This window comes from Fundulus heteroclitus, unplaced genomic scaffold, assembly GCF_011125445.2.
Source record: "Fundulus heteroclitus isolate FHET01 unplaced genomic scaffold, MU-UCD_Fhet_4.1 scaffold_62, whole genome shotgun sequence".
Taxonomy (NCBI): domain Eukaryota; kingdom Metazoa; phylum Chordata; class Actinopteri; order Cyprinodontiformes; family Fundulidae; genus Fundulus; species Fundulus heteroclitus.
Window position 1 is genome coordinate 1,621,738 of NW_023397055.1, and position 18,794 is coordinate 1,640,531.

The following is an 18,794-nucleotide window of genomic DNA, read 5'->3' on the forward strand; positions in this document are numbered from 1 at the left end:
TACCGGAATATCCATCGCCGTGTCTCGCGCCCTCCCGGATAGTGCCAGGGCGACTGTAGGAGCTTGTTTCTTTTTTTCCAAGTCGGTAACTCTCGTCCACATATTGACTTCATTCTTCCAGCTTTCATAGGACTTTCCTTCTTCAAATGTTGGAGGAACTCTATAGTTACTAACCATCCTCTGCTACCAGTGTTAATCCAAAGACAACTCCACTTTAAGATGAGTCCAGGAAAACTTTTATTTTCTTTCTACTCCAACATACGTACAGGCAATGCCGCCATGTCCAAAAACCAACAACGAACCAGGCAGCCGTAGGCTATCCTCCAGAGCCCCCTAGTGGCCTGGCATGATATGTGAACATAAACAAAAGACTAACAGTTAGAGCATTGCTCTTGGGACCCATGGATTCTGACTTCAACTCCCACAGACTGCCACTCTGGGTACTTGGGCAAGACCCTTAAACCCAGACTGCATCCAGGTACTACACTACACAGTGGCCACTGCCCACTAAGGGGATGGGTAAAGTGCAGAAGTGAATATCTCCATTACGAAATCAATAAAGTTCAATTATTATCACAACCAAAAGGCGTTCTTGTATGGATTCTCATGTGTCTGTTTAGAGATCCTTTTTGACTAAACCTTTGTCCACATAAATCACAACACTAAGGCTTCTGTCCTGTATGGATTCTCGTGTGTCTGTTTAAAGTTTCTTTTCGGCTAAATCTCTGTTCACACAGATCACAACAGTAAGGCTTCTGTCCTGTGTGGATTCTCATGTGAATGTTTAAATGTGTTTTTTGCCTAAAACTTTTTCCACATGCACCACAACAGAAAGGCCTTTGTCCTGTATGGATTCTCTTGTGTTTGTTTAAATACTCCCTCTCACTAAATATTTTTCCACATATATCACAATGGAAAGGCTTCTCTCCTGTATGGCTTTTAATGTGCATGTTTAAAACGGCTTTTCGGCTAAACCTTTGTCCACACAGATCACAACAGAAAGGCTTCTGTCCTGTATGGATTCTCATGTGTCTGTTTAAAGTTTCTTTTCGGCTAAATCTCTGTTCACACAGATCACAACAGAAAGGCTTCTGTCCCGTATGGATTCTTATGTGTTTGTTTAAAGCGTATTTTTCAATAAATGTTTTACCACAGTCTTTGCAGCTAAGCTTCACTCCTGTCTGGACTTTCCTTTGGGAGTCCACATTTTTCTTCTCTGTAGAACATTTCTTATATCCAGAGTCTGACGAGCATTTCAGTTCTGAGAGACTGTGTTCTACATCACTGTCCTCTTCATCCTTCTCAGACTCTAAAGAAATGGAAGCATCTCCATGATCTTGTATCTTGACGGATTCTTCTCCATCTTTCTCCTCTGGAAGCTCTCTGCCTTTAAGTTGGTCTGGATGAAGCTGTGAGAGCAGCAGAGACTCTTCATCCAGAGTCTTTATTGGAGCAGCAACTGGAAACCTGATGGCATTAATCACCTCCTTCCCATTGAGCTCCTCTCCTGGCAGACTGATGTAGACTCCCTTCTCTTCCTCCTTTAAGTGAGGGGGACTTGGCTGATTAAGGTCGGCACGAGGTCTTTGGTCTAAAGAATCTTCTTCTTTAACAATCCGCTTCTGAGCAACATCTGCAGTAAACATTGAAACACATTATGCAAATTAGAAAGGATATCGATCTCAGTCTCAACTGAGGCACATTTTAATAAAGATATATTTAAGTAATTTAGTTAGATTTAATTCTTTGATTTAACTACTTTTTCTTAGTGTTTAGTTTTAACTGTTTCTTATGCCTTTGCTTGTTAACAGTTCCTTGCAAAATCACCATGGCTTTTTAATGTTTATTTGTTCTGCAAAAGAAGTTGAACAAATAAATTACGTGAACCTGCAGGATGAGGACATTCTGGAAAATACATAAGAAATTCATTTAGTCAATAAATGTAAGAATTAAAAAAATAATGCATTGGAATAGAATTAACTTCACATTTATTGATAAAGATAATTAATCAATACTTCAGACACGCTGACCTACATCTGTAACTTATTTGTAAAATGGGAAAGGTTTTTTCTTTGTTTAAATATGCTGATAATCAGTTGTAATAGTAATAATAATAATAATAATAATAATAATAATAATAATAGACAAGTATACCTACTTAGACAGCTGTTTAAAATACTAAATTAGAAAACAGTGCAATCAAAATAATTGACAGTGTTGATTTAAAACGAGTCCATGAGATCAAATTTCTGGGTGTTTTATTGGATGATGAATTTATCTTGAAACTTCAGAATTTCCATGTAAAATCTAGACTAGTCAAAAGTGTTGCTGTTTTAAGGAGAATATGATTTGTTCTGGACCACAAATATCTGGTTATTTTATATATATATTTATAGGTTTCCAGGGAGAGTAGTGGCCTGGTGGTTAGAGCAGCGCGCTTGCACTCAGAGAAGGATGCAAGTACCCGGTTCAATCCCCAGTGCCTGCACTCTGGGTCCCTGAGCAAGACCCTCAACCCCAGATTGCTCCCCGAGCGCCGCACATGGCAGCCCACTGCTCCCCAAAGGTGATGAGTTAAAAGCAGAGAACAAATTTATTTAATTCTGCCCTATGCACAATCAGTTGTGCACATACAAATGTTTTTTAAAAATACTCACCTGTACACTGATCGCACACTTTCTCTTTCTGTTGAATTTTTTACATTTCAATTGTTTACTGTTAAATCACTGCCACATTTTATCCTGTAATTTACTGTAATATTCAAGCAGTATGCAAACGAAATTTCGTTCTGTACGTTCATTGTACCATATCTGAATTATTGTGTTGAAGTCGTGGGCAATCTATAAAAATAAATAAATTAAAAAAAAATTTAAAAAGCTACCATGCGTGATACAAAATGTGCTAAACTTGTATGTGATTTGCTTTCTTGCGACTTTCAGCCATCTTCAAAGTATACAGTGAGAACAGCGGCACTAAAATGAACAGTTAACATGCAAGCTAACCTGTAAGATAATTGGACACAAACACCAGAAGTGTGCAGCCAGAAAGGGTAAACTAACAAGGAAAATGCATGCACACTAGCTTGCATGCATTTTCAATTGGACAACCAATAGTTAGGGTGTTACCCAGGGAACTTGAGGGACAAAGGGAGGTGAGACCAGGACCAAGACTGACTAATCCCTGCCATACTGGGCAAATGACAGAATGGGTCAGATTATGAGATTACAGATACTGGACTGCAAAGTTGGTTGCCATGGAAATTACAGATAAACAGACTCAGAAGGCAAAAGTTCTGACATACTTAGACAGGAAAGAAGGACACATCTGCATTACAGCCTGATCTTCTCCACCAATGTTATCAACACTGATATCGTACTGTTACACGCTCCTGAATGGGTGGACACAATCTGTCCTATTTAATGTCTGTGTGAGAGAACAAACATTCTCAGGCACTGGTTGCATTGTGATATGAGAATCCAGTAATGAAGCTCTAAACATCCCTCTGCCTTTTAGATTAAATATGGTAAAATACGGTTAGAACAGATTTTTATTACTACAGAAGTCTACAATAGAAACACCACATTACCAGATAAAAAAAAAAAAAAACATGGGGCGGCCGTGAATATTTAACAAATGGTGTTTGCGCCCGGTACCGAGTGGCGTTTTGTTTTGAATTTTTGAGTCTGCAGAAGAGATGGCATCAAAGCAGCAGCTGTGCAGCAACAACATCAGGTGAGATTTCCTGTTTTTTTTATTAAATCTCTTGGGGCTGTAATGGATGCAATTCAGACACTATGAGGTAAAAGAATATAAATGAACAATAAATATGAAGAAGAAAAACTTATGGGTGAAGATGTTGAGGTGGGCATTAAATCAAAAGTTATGATGAATTAATTAATGTTTCAATAAAAGCAGAATAAACTCTGAAACTTTACGTTACCCGCTGAAGCGACGGAGAAATTTTGAACACCACATTTACTGGATATCTTGAAGTAGAGGCGCAAGTAAGAAGCAAATATTTAGGATGCCACTAAGTAGGGCTGGACGATATTGAAAAAAAGCATATTGATAAAAAAAATGCATATTGATTGATATCGATAATTATCCAAAAGATTTAAAACCTGGCTCTTATGATATTGCTAAATGACTTACTTTGAATAAAGAACACACAAACACTAAATCCCAATTAAATCCTTATTTAACCAACATTTTTACCCATAACTCAAATTAAAAACACCTGGGTGATGTTATTAAATACTGACAAAGAATAAACTAAAGTGAGCAGTAAAATGGCCAAAATAAACATAACAAATAAATAAATTAGCCTATTTAGGTGGGAATAGTACACTAGTTACTCCTCAGGTTCCATTCTCTGTCTATAAAGCCAATTGAGAGGCTGATGCAGGGCTGAGGTCTGAGGTTGTGGCGTGGAAGGACACACACTGCAGCTCATTTTTTACTTATTCCCTGCACTCGTTGCACAATTTAGGGAGCACTGTTAGAGAAAAACTTCCAGTCCGGAACTTTATATCGCGGAGCAAGAATGGCAAGTAGTTGTTTTAAGCCAGGTTTTTCAACTGCAGACAACAGCAGCATATCCATTGCATTGTTTTGGAATTAGTTCCATAAAATTCTGACGACGACGTCAATAAGGCGCCACAAAGGTTAAAGACTTAAATGGATAAAACTTCTAGCAAAATGACTAATTTTACCAACAATGGTAAATTGAGGATTAAAGCAACAGTGACAGATTGTTTTAGAATTACATACAGTTACCTACAAGATTTATGGAGATTTAGTGTCTGCTCGAGCGCAGATCTCCTTTTAACCAGATGTTAAAACATCCAAATGGAAGAACAAACATATTATTGGGTTTATCTAACTATTTGGCTAGGGGTCTTTTAGACAAGGTCAATTATTTATCACTAATAAAGCACCAAATTCGTTACATATCCCCAGTTTTAATATAAAAACACCAGGCTTAATGCCTTGTTGAAGAGATTACTTGGGTCTTTTACTTGCAAAATTTAATAAACTTTAATAATATTCTCTGTTGTGCCCTGATGAGGCCGTGTTAATGTCAAAGCTGAATACCAGAGGACCTGCTTAGAAGCCATCAGCTTTGTTGCTTTGATCAAAAATGGTCAGATCATAAAAGGAGTTGTCTTTCCATGTAGCTTGTTTTTCTACGCAATTCAAATTCTCCGATCAGACTTGATCGAGAAAACAGCCCATCTGTAAAGCCCATAAGGCAATTTTTTAAAATACGATTTATTTTTTTTATTTTCTTTACTAATTAAAAAGCTAATTGGTTTACATACTGTGGGTAGTTGTTTTAAACTTTATTTATGCTGCAGGTGTAACGCATGACTGTTCGTTACATTAACGCACAGTCTACTGAATGTATATTACTTCTGTATATATATATATATATATATATATATATATATATATATATATATATATATATATTATTCAATTTTACTTTATTTTATTGTATTCTTATTTCTGTCTGCACCATCATCACAAAGTCAAATTCCTTGTATGTGCAAACCTACTTGGCGATTAAACTTGATTCTGATTCTGAGGTGATGGAAATAGAACTTAAAAATCCTTATTTGAACTAACAAATGCCTGTATTTTGTGTATAATGTTGTCAGTCACAGAATAAACAGCAACAACATAGCATTTACCAAAATTGTGCCACTTGAAACCTCTGGGCCATTTTATGTCAGTACAGGCAAACTTGTCTGGTGAAAGCTCCTTTGAATGAACTGCTGCTGAAGATGACCACTGATCTACCTGGATGTTCCCTGGAGGACTGAAACGCCTCAGTCAGAGACGTCTGTGGGTCTGTCGGGGCAGTGAGAGAAGTTTTTTCTCCTCTCTCCATTTCTGGGGCTTGACGTTTTCATGTTTTTTCACGTGCTTAGATAAATTTGTTGTGTTTCCACTGAAATGAACCGGCTTTTTACAAAACATACAGCTTGATTTCATTTACGGTATTAAAATAAAGCCAAACGGTGCTACTTCCCCTGTTCATGTTTTTTCGCTGCTGCGGTCTCTCTCAGCTGTTTGTGTGTTAAGTTTGTGTGAGAGCTGAGTGGGCGGGCCAGGCTGAGCCTGCGTGCTGATTGGCTGGCGCCGCTGAGCCATGTACGAGAGGGGAGGGGGAGCGGGAGAGTGCTGCCGTGCTGTGACACCAGTACGCGTGCTGACTGACACTGACTGAAAGCATGTGAGCAACATGCGTTAATGCGCGATAAAATAAATATCGCCGTTAATAGTCTAATGAATTAACGCGTTAACTTGCCCAGCCCTAGCAGCAATATTAACCATGTAAAATGGTTATATAGTGACATGGCACCTTTAAATGGATATTAAAAAAATATATGATTTTCTAAGGCAAGTGATTATTTTGGTCTTTTGTTGCTAGACATGTAAATAATGGGTAGACTATGAGAGCACTTTTTTAAAACACAGTTCTTGTAGACTAAATGCTATCTGTTCTGTCTCTCTTCGAGGTCGGTCGCATCTCAGCTCTCTGCAGCTCCTTATCTGCTTTGCCCCCCTCCTCTCCTGCTATTTGCTTTGTCCTGTCTTTTTGAGCACTTTCTTCATAATAACTCGAACTATGAAAAATCATGGATCTGGTAAGCTGGTCTCTCAATGCTATTGATAAAAAAAATTTCGACGGGTAGGCAACGAAAGGGGGACCTGTCCTGTCCTGATTTGACTATTTTTGGGGCGCCTGTGGGCTCCGTGTAAGACGGGGTTCGGGGCAGTTTGGAGGAACACACCTAATGTCTGCGCTGAAATAGCAGCGACCAACTGGCTGCGTTCCCCTCAAAATGTTTTTTAATTGTATGTGATGGACGGTTGTACTGGAACTGAATTTTCGGTTGCAATGCAAATTGTAGTTGACAATAAAATTGATTGATTGATTAAAAGGTTGGTTGAATAAAGGGTTGTGTTTTAACCTGTATATTTAAAAATAGGTCATTGAGCAACAGCATAACATGGCCAGGGCTGCACTTCAAATGTATATTTTGAATTTTTTTTAAATAATTATGGAGATCGATCGATATCATTTTTATTTAATCGATATGCTATTTTTCTATATCGTCCAGCCCTAGTTCAATAAATAATCAGCTTTTCTAATTAAGAGTAATTTTCATTTGAAGGTCCTTTTATGGGGGCAGCCATCTTGGTGAAGAACAGTACTGCCACCTCCCAGTTTGTGAAGTCAGGTCGCGGTATCGACTGTAGAGCAAGTCCCAATGCCATATCTGTCCCCTTGTAAATAAATATCCGTTTTCATGCGATAAAATTTTTTTCACCTCTTAAAGATAGACATGGTATTAAGCATTTAAATTAATACAAATTTTACATTTTAGAGATAAAAAGAAAACAAATAAGCATTAAAGTATGGTTTATGCGTTGGGTTCTGCAATGTTATAAAGTGAGTATAAAACTCATCTTTAGAACCAATCTCTGCTCAAAATGGTGATCTGCCTAATCTACTTTCAGCAATTATCATCAGTTATTGCAACCGTAAACTGCAGAAAATACGGGCAGAGAGGCTCCTTCTGAGTTTACTCTCTGCTGCTGTCAGGATGAGCTGCAGTGCGTTATGAGGCGGAGGGATATTTCAGCGTCACTTAGTTTAGACCCCGAACAATCGACTACACTTTCAGAAACAAGCCCAAAAAAAAAAAAAAAAAACTGCAACCTGCAGCTCATGACATTTACAAGTGACTTTAGAAAAAAATAAGACCAAAGTCACATAAAATAAGTGGGCTTCACAACAGTGAGCATTCTATCTAAGTGTGTCGTATCACAGATGTTCCGGCAAATTCTACATCATAAAAAAGAAAAACCTACCGAAAAGTCTCACTCATGTCATCTTGAAGACATTCTTCTTCCAAATGTTGGCTACAGACGACGTGTTTTCTCTCTGGCCAGAAGTTTGATGGCAAATCCTCCCTCTTCACGTTGGTAATCCAACAAAAGCTACAAGCAACATTAGCTTGTAGAGCGCAGTGCCTCACCGCACAGAGACATCACAGGATGCCCAAATATGGGCAATAATGGCCGCCCCCATACAGTGATCGAGACGGCAATTTATGCTTTTATTTTCCTATTGATTAACACTAAATTAATTAAATCACTACGGACGTATTAGTTTTAGGTATCGCTAATGATCCCCTGATTTCTCCTTGTTGACCGGACTTCTCCTTTGAGTGAGTATAAGCCATCTGGTGAAAGGCTGAGAGCGAAGTTTTCATTGGTTTTGTGGTTATGCAATTATTTAAAAACGGATTTACTTTGTGTTTAGTGATCATAAAAATTATTTTTATCAGCATTAATCGAATATTCTGATTTTTTTTGGGTACCAAATGTGTCTCAGGACAGCAGCTAGAGCTTCAGAGAGTGTCTCCCTACTTCCCTCGGCGCTGTCTCACAGGCAGCTGCGTTGTTCTGAAAAAACAGCATGCAGTCAAAGCAAATAGAGCAGAGAGGAGACGACGGTTGTCAAAAATATCAATACTCTGAAAAGTACCAATATTCAAACGTTGTATCCAGATACAACACTAATTTGACGTGGTATCGATTGTAAATATTTTAGCATGAGGCAAATGAAGAAGGAAAACCCAAAGATCTTGACAAGCCTGTGTGCATAAAGCGCTTTAAAGTGGTGGCAACAAAGTCCAACAGCACAACAAACTTGGCCAAACATCTCAAAGACTGAAATCCTGGCCTTCATCATGAATTCTGACGGCATAGTAAATTATCTGTTTATATTGTAATTCATTAAATATATTACAGATGTCGGCTGAACCAGCGGTCTGCATAAATGTTGTTTGATTAGCCGGCTAGCATCCCACTGGTGCTTGTTAAACTTATGTAAGTGTGCAAATAAATGCCAAATAATTTGTCTCCCCTACAATCTGGCTCCCAAATATTAGATGATGACGTCAACCCACCCAAAATAAAACACCATGGTTTAAAGAAATCCCAGAGGAAACCCTGAAATCCTTACACTTGATAGGAGCAGCAGTTAATGGAAAGCTGCTATCAGTCTCCTCCTTCACCAGGAGCTGCTCTCCTTCCTGACGGGCCCCGGGTTCCTCCTGTTCCTCCTTTATGTGGAGGGGCTCTGACTCCTGCTGCTCCCCCTCAGGACTCTGTTCTTCAGGAGCCTCTTCTTTAACATCTGCAGCCAACACTGAAACACATTACATGCATTATGAACAACTAGATCTTTAAAATGTTACAATGATGGTAAAAGAATAAATTTAGAGAAAAAGAAGATTTGATCAGCAGAGAAAACTGAACCTGAGGAACTGACAGTTTCAACCTAAAGATGATCACTGGTATCTTTACTGTCCTTCTGATGTGGTCGACCTGCTACCCAATCCTGCTGATTCGAGTTAAACACACTAATGCTGCCTCAGCACTGTACGGAGTATTTTTGTTTAAACCGAGGGAATATTGAGGTCATGGCTCGAGGGATAACTTTTCCCAAGTAAGATGAAAAGATTTTGTTATAAGAAAACCAGTTGATTGCATCAAAGTCCCGACAAGCAGCATTCACTCCTGGGGAAGCGTAGAGCCACAGGGAGAGTCGTCTGCATTGTCCATGGCTTTGCTGCAATCCCTTATACTGAGCAAGCATAAAGCGACAGTGGGAAGAAAAACTCCCCATTAACGGGAAGGAAAACCTCCAGCAGAACCGGGCTCAGTATGAACGGTCATCTGCCTCGACCCACTGGGGGTTAGAGAAGACAGAACAGAGACACAACAAGAGAGACAAAAAAGCATAGAAGCACACATTGATCTAGTAATCTGTTCTACATTAGATGGTAGTAGCGGGTGAGCCGTCTTCTCTGGATGATGTCACAGTTAACAGAACGCCAGACCAGGTGTACCTACTATGAAGAAAAAGAGAGAGAGCAAAAAGTTAAAAGCTGAAATGACAACACATAATGCATAATTGAAGTACAGTAGAACTCTATAGAGTGAGAAAATTAGATCCTTATATCCTTCAGTAGCCTAAGCCTATAGCAGTAAAACTATAAAGGTAGCTCAGGGTAACATGAGCCACTAGTTATAAACTTTGTCAAAAAGGAAAGTTTTTAAGATTAGTCTTAAAAGTAGACGGGGTGTCTGCCTCACGGACCAAAACTGGGAGTTGGTTCCACAGGAGAGGAGCCTGATAGCTAAAGGATCTGCCTCCCATTCTACTTTTAGAGACTCTAGGAACCACCAGCAGACCTGCAGTCTGAGAGCGAAGTGCTCTGTTAGGAACATACGGGGTAATCAGAGCTCTGATATATGATGGAGTTTGATTATTAAGGGCTTTATACGTTAGAAGGAGAATTTTAAATTCTATTCTTGATTTATCAGGAAGCCAATGAAGGGAAGCTAAAATTGGAGAAATATGATCCCACTTGTTGATTTTCATCAGAACTCTTGCTGCAGCATTTTGGATCAGCTGAAGACTTTGAACTGCATTTTGTGGACTTCCTGATAGTAAAGAATTACAATAGTCCAGCCTTGAAGTAACAAATGCATGGACTAGTTTTTCAGCATCACTCCTGGACAGAATGTTTCTAATTTTGGCGATATTCCTGAGATGAAAAAAGGAAACTCTGGAAACCTGTTTAATATGGGATTTAAATGACATGTCTTGGTCAAAAATAACACCAACATTTTTTACTTTATTACCAGAGGCCAAGTTAATGCCATCCAGATTAAGTGATTGATTAAGAACTTTATTTTTTGAGGACTCTGGCCCAAAGATTACAACTTCGGTCTTGTCAGAATTTAAATGCAGGAAATTTAAAGTCATCCAGCTTTTGATGTCATCAAGACATGACTGCAGTCGTAGTAACTGATTGGATTCATCAGGATTTATGGATAAATATAGCTGAGTATCATCAGCATAACAGTGGAAATTAATCCCATGCTGTCTGATAATTTTGCAGATCGGAAGCATATATATAGTAAAGAGAATTGGTCCAAGGACTGAACCCTGTGGTACTCCACAGGTGACCCTAGATTTTGAGGAAGATTTATTATTAACATGAACAAACTGGAATCTGTCCGACAGATAAGATTTAAACCAGCCTAATGCTTTCCCCTTAATCCCTACAGTATGTTCAAGTCTTTGTAGGAGAATATTGTGATCAACTGTATCAAATGCAGCACTGAGATCTAACAGGACAAGTATAGACACAAGTCCATTATCTGAGGCCATGAGAATATCATTAGTGACCTTCACCAGAGCTGTTTCAGTACCACACAGATCACAACGTTTTTACCTGATTCCCCTACACCACAGTTCGGTCCACTTGGGCAACGGTTTTTCTCTCAGGGAGACTCCTTTCATGTTCCCACCCCTGTTTGTCCCAGTCCTTTGGGAAGACCCCCCTCCACTGTTTTAATGGACCGCTGTCCTCCCTCCAGAGGTCCTCAGCTGTCGGAGCTCGACCCCCCTGCAGCCCCTCCGTGTCGCCCTCGTCCTCAGGCACGGATGTCCCAGGACCATCCTACAGGGTCCAAGTTCAGCCGTTTTGGATGTTTGTTGAAACCCAAGGATCTGGATTAGCTTGTTTTTGTGTTTTACCCTACTGAGTGTTGGGGGGGGGGATGGGGCATGTGTGGCGGACCACTTGGGGGCTCCACTCTCACTCAGTAGAGAGATTGGAAAATATGTTTGTTCGGTAGTGTATGTATGTATATATATATATATATATATATATATATATATATATAGGGTTTCTGTACAGTTGCTGTTTGTTGGAGTAAAGAACTGTTCAAACCTACATCCTTTGTGTCGTCATTATCACTCCTCCACAGCATCACTGATCTCTATTTATTCACTGAATTACCGTTTTGCCCGAAAAAACTGAAGTCATTGGCCTATGGGGCCAAAATAGTAGCTTTAACATTTGCAAATGTGTGTGGAGAGTTGTGCGTCTGTATCTCGATTTTTGTGTGTGAAGTGGGTTTTGAAAATGTGTAAATAAATCTCTAAATGTGTGAGGAAATTTGTGTGTCTGTACAACAATCTGCAAATGTGTAAAACTACTCGTGTGTAATCCGTTTTGCAAATGTGTAAAAAAAAAAATCCACAAATCTGTATTCAGATCTGCAAATGTGTAGATCAATCTGTAAGACCACACATAGACACTTGTGTCTCAAGTATTTTCGCTTCAAGACCCAGAAATACAGACAAATCATTGGTTACAAGTCAAGCGGTTTTTCGGCTGGCTCTCTTTACACACATGATTTTTGCTACTCTTCTGCCGCGTGAGATGCACAATGTGTAGAAGGATTTATATGCGTATTTTCTCACATGTTTCCCTGAGCACAGGCTCACACGCTGTGTCTTCCGGCTGTGGGAGGTCACGTGACTTTTAAGGATTGAACCAAAGCGTTTTGCTTCCAGACGGCTGACAAGGCAACTTGTTATAACTATATAACTTTCTCCCTTTAACGGCAAGTTTCTTGTTTTAATGAGAGAGTTATCTTGCTAAAACGAGATAATTTTCTCCTCATAACAACGCAACATAACCCGGCATCAGCTCGCGGGATATTTGAGTGTCATGGAGAAGAGGAGAGACGGAGGGAGATTATTTCTTATTAAGAAGTCGTCATTTGTCGGAGGAATGTATTTCTGCTCTGAGGAGTGACATGGAAAGTCATGCAAATACAGAAAGTCCTCTACTTGAAATTTGATCCATTAGGCAGTTATTTATAGTTAACTATGCTGTGGATACACTTGCATCACTTTAGTAGTCTCTGGCTCTGTTTACACGGTGAAAACAGGTTTGCGTTGCCTTTGTACTCTCCATTTACACACTACAAGGTTTAACTGTTGCTTAGGGGGACTTTCAGCTATAGCTGTGGGTTTATTTACAACAGTCCTCCGCCAGCCGCTGTTTTCTTCTTCTGGGCAATTTAACCCGGAGCTTCAAAAATCACAGCACTACAAGTGGTGCGGCATGGGAATTACACCGTTTAAGTACTCTGTAAACAGGGCCTGTGTGTTACCATTTCTAACGGTTATTCAGAGTTTGAAACCCCATGAATATGACCAGTGTTCTACTTAATTCCATTATAATTATTTCCCACCAAGTTTTCCCCTCATCCATGTAGCCTCATTTTCTGCACAAGGTGATAATTTCAATCCTCTATTTAGGTCTGAAAAAAATTTGTCATTGAAAAAATTATCATCAAGAAGCAAGATAGTCTTTCAATACATGGACCGGTCTTTATTGAAGGCAAACAGCATTCGAGGTACATTCGTCACCAAATGCACCCCTAGTAAGACAAACCCTGTCTTTATAGGGAACAGACGTAAACAAACAGGAGGAGCCTGTCATGGAGAAACTAACAAAGAGCCTCATGTGACGTATAACAGCTTCATCTTGACTCCTGACCTTTAACCCCTCCTACAACCCGGGGAAGAAACAGCTCTCCTCACCCACTCTAAATTACCATCATCTCCTCGCTTTGACCCATAAAATAATACAGCTTTAAGAATACTTCATGAACATGTAAGCACACACTGATATACTGAACTCTGATTAACCTTACATCTCTGCAAACACTGGATATAGACTATATATGCCATTTTGTTAAAGGTGACAACATGTTTTGCACAAGGTTTAAATTTAGAAGAACAAAAGAAAATTTTCCATTACATTTTGCCCTTTGATAAAGGAATAATCACACAAATCAAATCACATTTCTAAACCAAATAGTAACATAAGAACATGAAATAAAAATCATGAAAGCTTCATAAGTCAGTCTCATCACAAAAGATCGTAGTCTCAGCATTTATCAGTATTTTAGGGTTACATTTAATAAGTAAAGGCTTTTGGCAGATTTGCCAGAGAAACAAACTGGGAAAGCTAAATGGTTTATTTGGAAAGTTTTGTGATGCGGTTACATTGTGTTTTGCAAGGCTAGTGTAACTCAGCTAAAACTAATGAGTAAAATTAAGATAAAAAGAAGCTAAAGAACTCAAATAAAATGGTTGAAAACCATCATCGAAATGATTTAGAGAATCCTGGTTCACTGCAGATCCATGTTAGGGAACCAAAGTTCATCTTAAAGAATATGGGTTAAGGTTAAATTAGTTTAACTAATTTAGAACAACATTTTATTGTGTTCAACCCAAACACAAAGCAAACCTGAATTAGTCAAAACATTGTTTGGAGAAATAAAATTTTAAATAGTGATTTGCTCAGTAAATATCAGTAACTTTTAGGACACAGACAACCTCACCTGGTCTGTGAACACCACATCACTGGTGAAGAGGGCACAGAAGCGCTTGTACTTCCTGCAGCATCCACTGCAGATCCACCAGGATCTGTAACACCATTATTTTGCACTACCAATGTTGCTGAACTTTGATAATCCATTTAAATAGGACACAACTCAACGTTTTTACTGCATTTTGCACAACACTGAATTCTTTTATATTATAGCCTTTTTGCACCATTAATTTAAACTGTTTTTTATCCTTAGACAAATAAATTTGTTTTTATATTAATTTATATTTAGGAAGTTGTAGATTTACAACTCATGTTGGGAAGCTATGGATAAAAAAAATCTCCAGTTGATTTATCATAATTGTTAAAGTGATCCTGTGTGTTACTTGATTTATTAATGTTATTATTTCTCCTGGAAAAAAGTGACTCAAATGGGTAACTTAGGAAGCTAGAGGTCGCTGTTGTGAAATATCGACCGGATATGACGTGTCAAGGCACACCCTGTAGCCATTGTTTACATTAACTTGATGAGTCTAGTGGTTACAGCAGTGTGCATAGACTGACACAGATGTGCTACAACTCAGTCTGAACAAAATAAATTAAAAACTTGAAATGATTTAACACAAATCTATAAATTAGCTACAAGAGAAATGCTGAAAGTACCAAGTGACCTCTTGTGCGTTTGATGACAACACACAAACATCTGTCAGCAAACCATAGCTGTGTTTGAGTTAGTATTTATATTTTCTCTCTTGTATGGATTCTCATATGTCTATTTAAACCTGATGTATGGCTAAAACTTTTTCCACATAGATCACAACCGAAAGGCTTCTGACCTGTATGGATTCTTGTGTGTATGTTTAAATGTGCTTTTCGGCTAAAAAAATTTCCGCAAAGATCACAACTGAAAGGGCTTCTCTCCGGTGTGGATTCTTGCATGTATTTTTAACTGAGCCTTTCCACTAAAACTTTTTCCACATAGATCACAACCAAAAGGCTTTTGTCCTGTATGGATTCTTGTGTGTATTTTTAAATATGCTTTGTGGCTAAAACTTTTTCCACATAGAACACAACTGAAAGGCTTCTGTCCTGTATGGATTCTTGTGTGTATTTTTAAACTTGCTTTTTGGCTAAAACTTTTTCCACATAGATCACAACAGAAAGGCTTCTGTCCTGTGTGGATTCTTGTGTGTATTTTTAAATGTTCTTTTCGGCTAAAACTTTTTCCACATAGATCACAACAGAAAGGCTTATGTCCTGTATGGATTCTCATGTGTCTTTTTAAATGTTCTTTTCGGCTAAAAAATTTTCCACATAGATCACAACAGAAAGGCTTCTCTCCGGTGTGGATTCTTGTGTGTTGGTTTAAAGCGTATTTTCCAATAAATGTTTTACCACAGTCTTCGCAGCTAAGCTTCACACCTGTCTGGACTTTCCTTCGTGAGTCCACATTTTTCTTCTCTGTAGAGCATTTCTTATATTCAGAGTATGACAAGTCTTTCAGCTCAGAGAGAGGGTGCTCTACATCACTGTCCTCTTCATCATTCTCAGTGTCTTCAGTCTCTAAAGAAATGAAAGCATCTCCATGATCTTGTATCCTGATGGATTCTTCTCCATCATTCTCCTCTGGAAGCTCTCTACCTTTAATTTGGTCTGGATAAAGCTGTGAGAGCAGCAGAGACTGTTCATCATCCAGAGTCTTTATGGGAGCAGCAACTGGAAACCTGATGGTATTAATCCCCTCCTTCCCATGGAGCTCCTCTCCCCGCAGACTGATGTAGACTCCCTTCTCTTCCTCCTTTATGTGAGGGGGACTTGGCTCATGCAGGTCAGCATGAGGTCTTTGGTCTAAAGAATCTTTAACAATCCGCTTCTGAGCAACATCTGCAGTAAGCATTGAAACACATTATGCAAATTAGAAAGGATGTTGATCTCAGTCTAAACTGAGGCACATTTTAATAGATATATTAAGTAATTCAGTTAGATTTAATTCTATGATTTAATTACTTTTTCTTAGTGTTTAGTTTTAACTGTTTCTTATGCCTGCTTGTTTACAGTTCCTTGCAGAGAAAACTGAACGTGAGGAACTGACAGTTTCAACCTAAAGATGATCACTGGTATCTTTACTGTCATTCTGTTGTGGAAATTCAATGCAGTTATTCTGTTAAAACGTTCTATAAATGCTAAATGCTGCCTCTGTTATCCATCCATTCATCCATCTTCTAACATGTCTATCATTGTGGGGTTGTGAGGGGTGCTGGTGTCTATCTCCAGCTGTCAATGGGGGAGAGGCGGGTTCACCCTGGACAGGTCACCAGTCCATCACAGGGCAACACAGAGACAAACACAACATACAACCATTCACACACACTCTCACACCTAAGGGAGATGCAATTACAGGTGGAAATAGAGCACTGTTTCAGAATTAAAAGGACATGTTTTAATACGTTGGGATGTAAATATCACATACAATCACATACAGCAATCACATCACATGTTGGGGTGGGTGATGCTGATTTTTTTTAATATCAAAGAATAGAAGAACGAAGAAAGAAATGGATATTTTCAATGAAAAGAGCGCAGGCAGACACTCCCAATGGACTGGGGGAGCCATCATACTACGACAGGATTTGCAGTCTACACTTCATCACCGGTAAATACAACTATATATAATGGGATGCAAATATCACATACAGCAATCACATCACATGTTGCGGTGGGTGATGCTGATTTTTTAAAACCTAGATTTACATTAATGTCAAAGAATACAGCTTTTTGCAAGCAGCCAGCTTGTCTCAGTTATCCATCTGTCTCTTTTTTATATTTGTCTCTATCATGTCATCTATCTTAATCAAATGTTTGATTTTGCTTTGCTGTTATAATTTTGTCTTTTTTACTTTGTCTGAGGAAATATTCTAATATTTTGAGATAGGACATTTGGGTTTCTTAAGCTGTACGCCATAATCAGTGATATTAAAACAATAAAAGGCTTGCGATATTTCAGTTGATTTGTAATGAATCCAGAATGTATGACATTTCATGATTTTTAATTGCATTACAGAAAATAAAGAACTTTATCACAATATTCTAATTTTCTGAGACAGTCTTGTATATGGTTACATTTTGAAGGCTACCTGCCTTTCTTCCTTCCTACTTTTGAATGAAAATCTCTTTAAATCTAGATCTGCCAGAGTTTAGAATATTTTTGGTGTAGCTTAACAAAATTTTAATCTTTTTAGATTTGGGATGTGCTTCTGATCTATTCTAGGGTCTATCTAGGGACAAAATGCCTTTTACAGGAATAAACCCCCCTTCTTATTTTATTGATGGTCCCACAAAGGTGGATTTTTGTTCCAACAGACAGATTTTTGCTAATAAATGACCATAGTAGGCTTTGCTTGTTGAAAACATGCTATATTCTGCTTAATGCTTATAATAAATCAACATATGTTTGATCATCATCATCATCATATTTGAGTTAAGCAAATGTTCTCAGTATATTGAAGTAATCAGGGCACCACATGAAATAGACAAATGCGTCCCTTTTCTGGTGTTACAACAGAAAAAATATGCATTTATCCTGTTGAATGTGATTATGTTGCGGAACAAAGCGTGTTTTCTCTCTTGGGGGGAGTGTGTTTACCTGCATCTGAACCCAGGTAACATTGAGCTCAAAGTATTTTCAGAGCTTAAGGTGCACCAAATAATAAGATGCACTAAATATTCTTCCCAGTGTCTAATATACCCCCCCCCCCCTTCACGTACACAGCTCTCTATCCGTCTATCAGGAAGACAGAGTTAGACTACACTTCTCAGTTTCTAACATTAGGCCAAAATAAACTTAACTTTTATATTGAATTAACTTATTAGGTTTATTGTTGCCAGCGCGACACGTATCGTATGCGCAGAGTCCGTCTCGAGTACGCTTTGAGTAGACATGGACCTTGTTGCAGTGAACTATGCCTTAGTGTGTGGGGGTCTTTACTTGAATGCACTTCTAGATTAGACATTACAGTCAGGCAGTCTTGTTCACAGCTAAGGGGTCCTATCAGGTAGTGACAATGTACCGTAATGCTCCTGATATCCATTGAGCAGAGCGATTTTGTTGGCAGTTCCTACTTAAATAACAGTAGGGGAAAACACTGCACTTCTAATAAATATACAAGATAAATTTAACAGTTAAAAAAACGGATTTGAATTAGCAGTTCAAAATAAAAAAACATGCATCAAAGCAAAGAAATGAAATACGACTGTATTAGAAGAGAAATGTACCATTTGTAGCCCTTTAGTTGGTCAATTATTGAATAAATATTTTTAAACTATTTTGTTGCTTTTTATGAAACACAAATGTATATTTTAGCTACTTTTTGGCCCAGTATGTATGTGTGGAGGAACTATTCCAGGCAGAGAGAAAAAAACCTGATGCTTAAGAGCAGTACATGCTAAGCTAGCATTAGCACCTCCTATGCTACATGCTAAGCTAGCGTTAGCGCCTCTATCTACATG

The 18,794-nt window shown here is 38.5% G+C and overlaps 1 long non-coding RNA gene across 1 annotated transcript; it reads right to left on the minus strand.

Moving 5' to 3' along the window:
- Positions 1–1,197: 1,197 nt before the first annotated feature.
- Positions 1,198–9,095, minus strand: LOC118561380. The gene is made up of 2 exons (XR_004930008.1): positions 9,044–9,095; positions 1,198–1,633 (listed from the first exon to the last, which is right to left on the minus strand). It is a non-coding gene; the product is annotated as an uncharacterized LOC118561380 (long non-coding RNA).
- Positions 9,096–18,794: the final 9,699 nt, after the last annotated feature.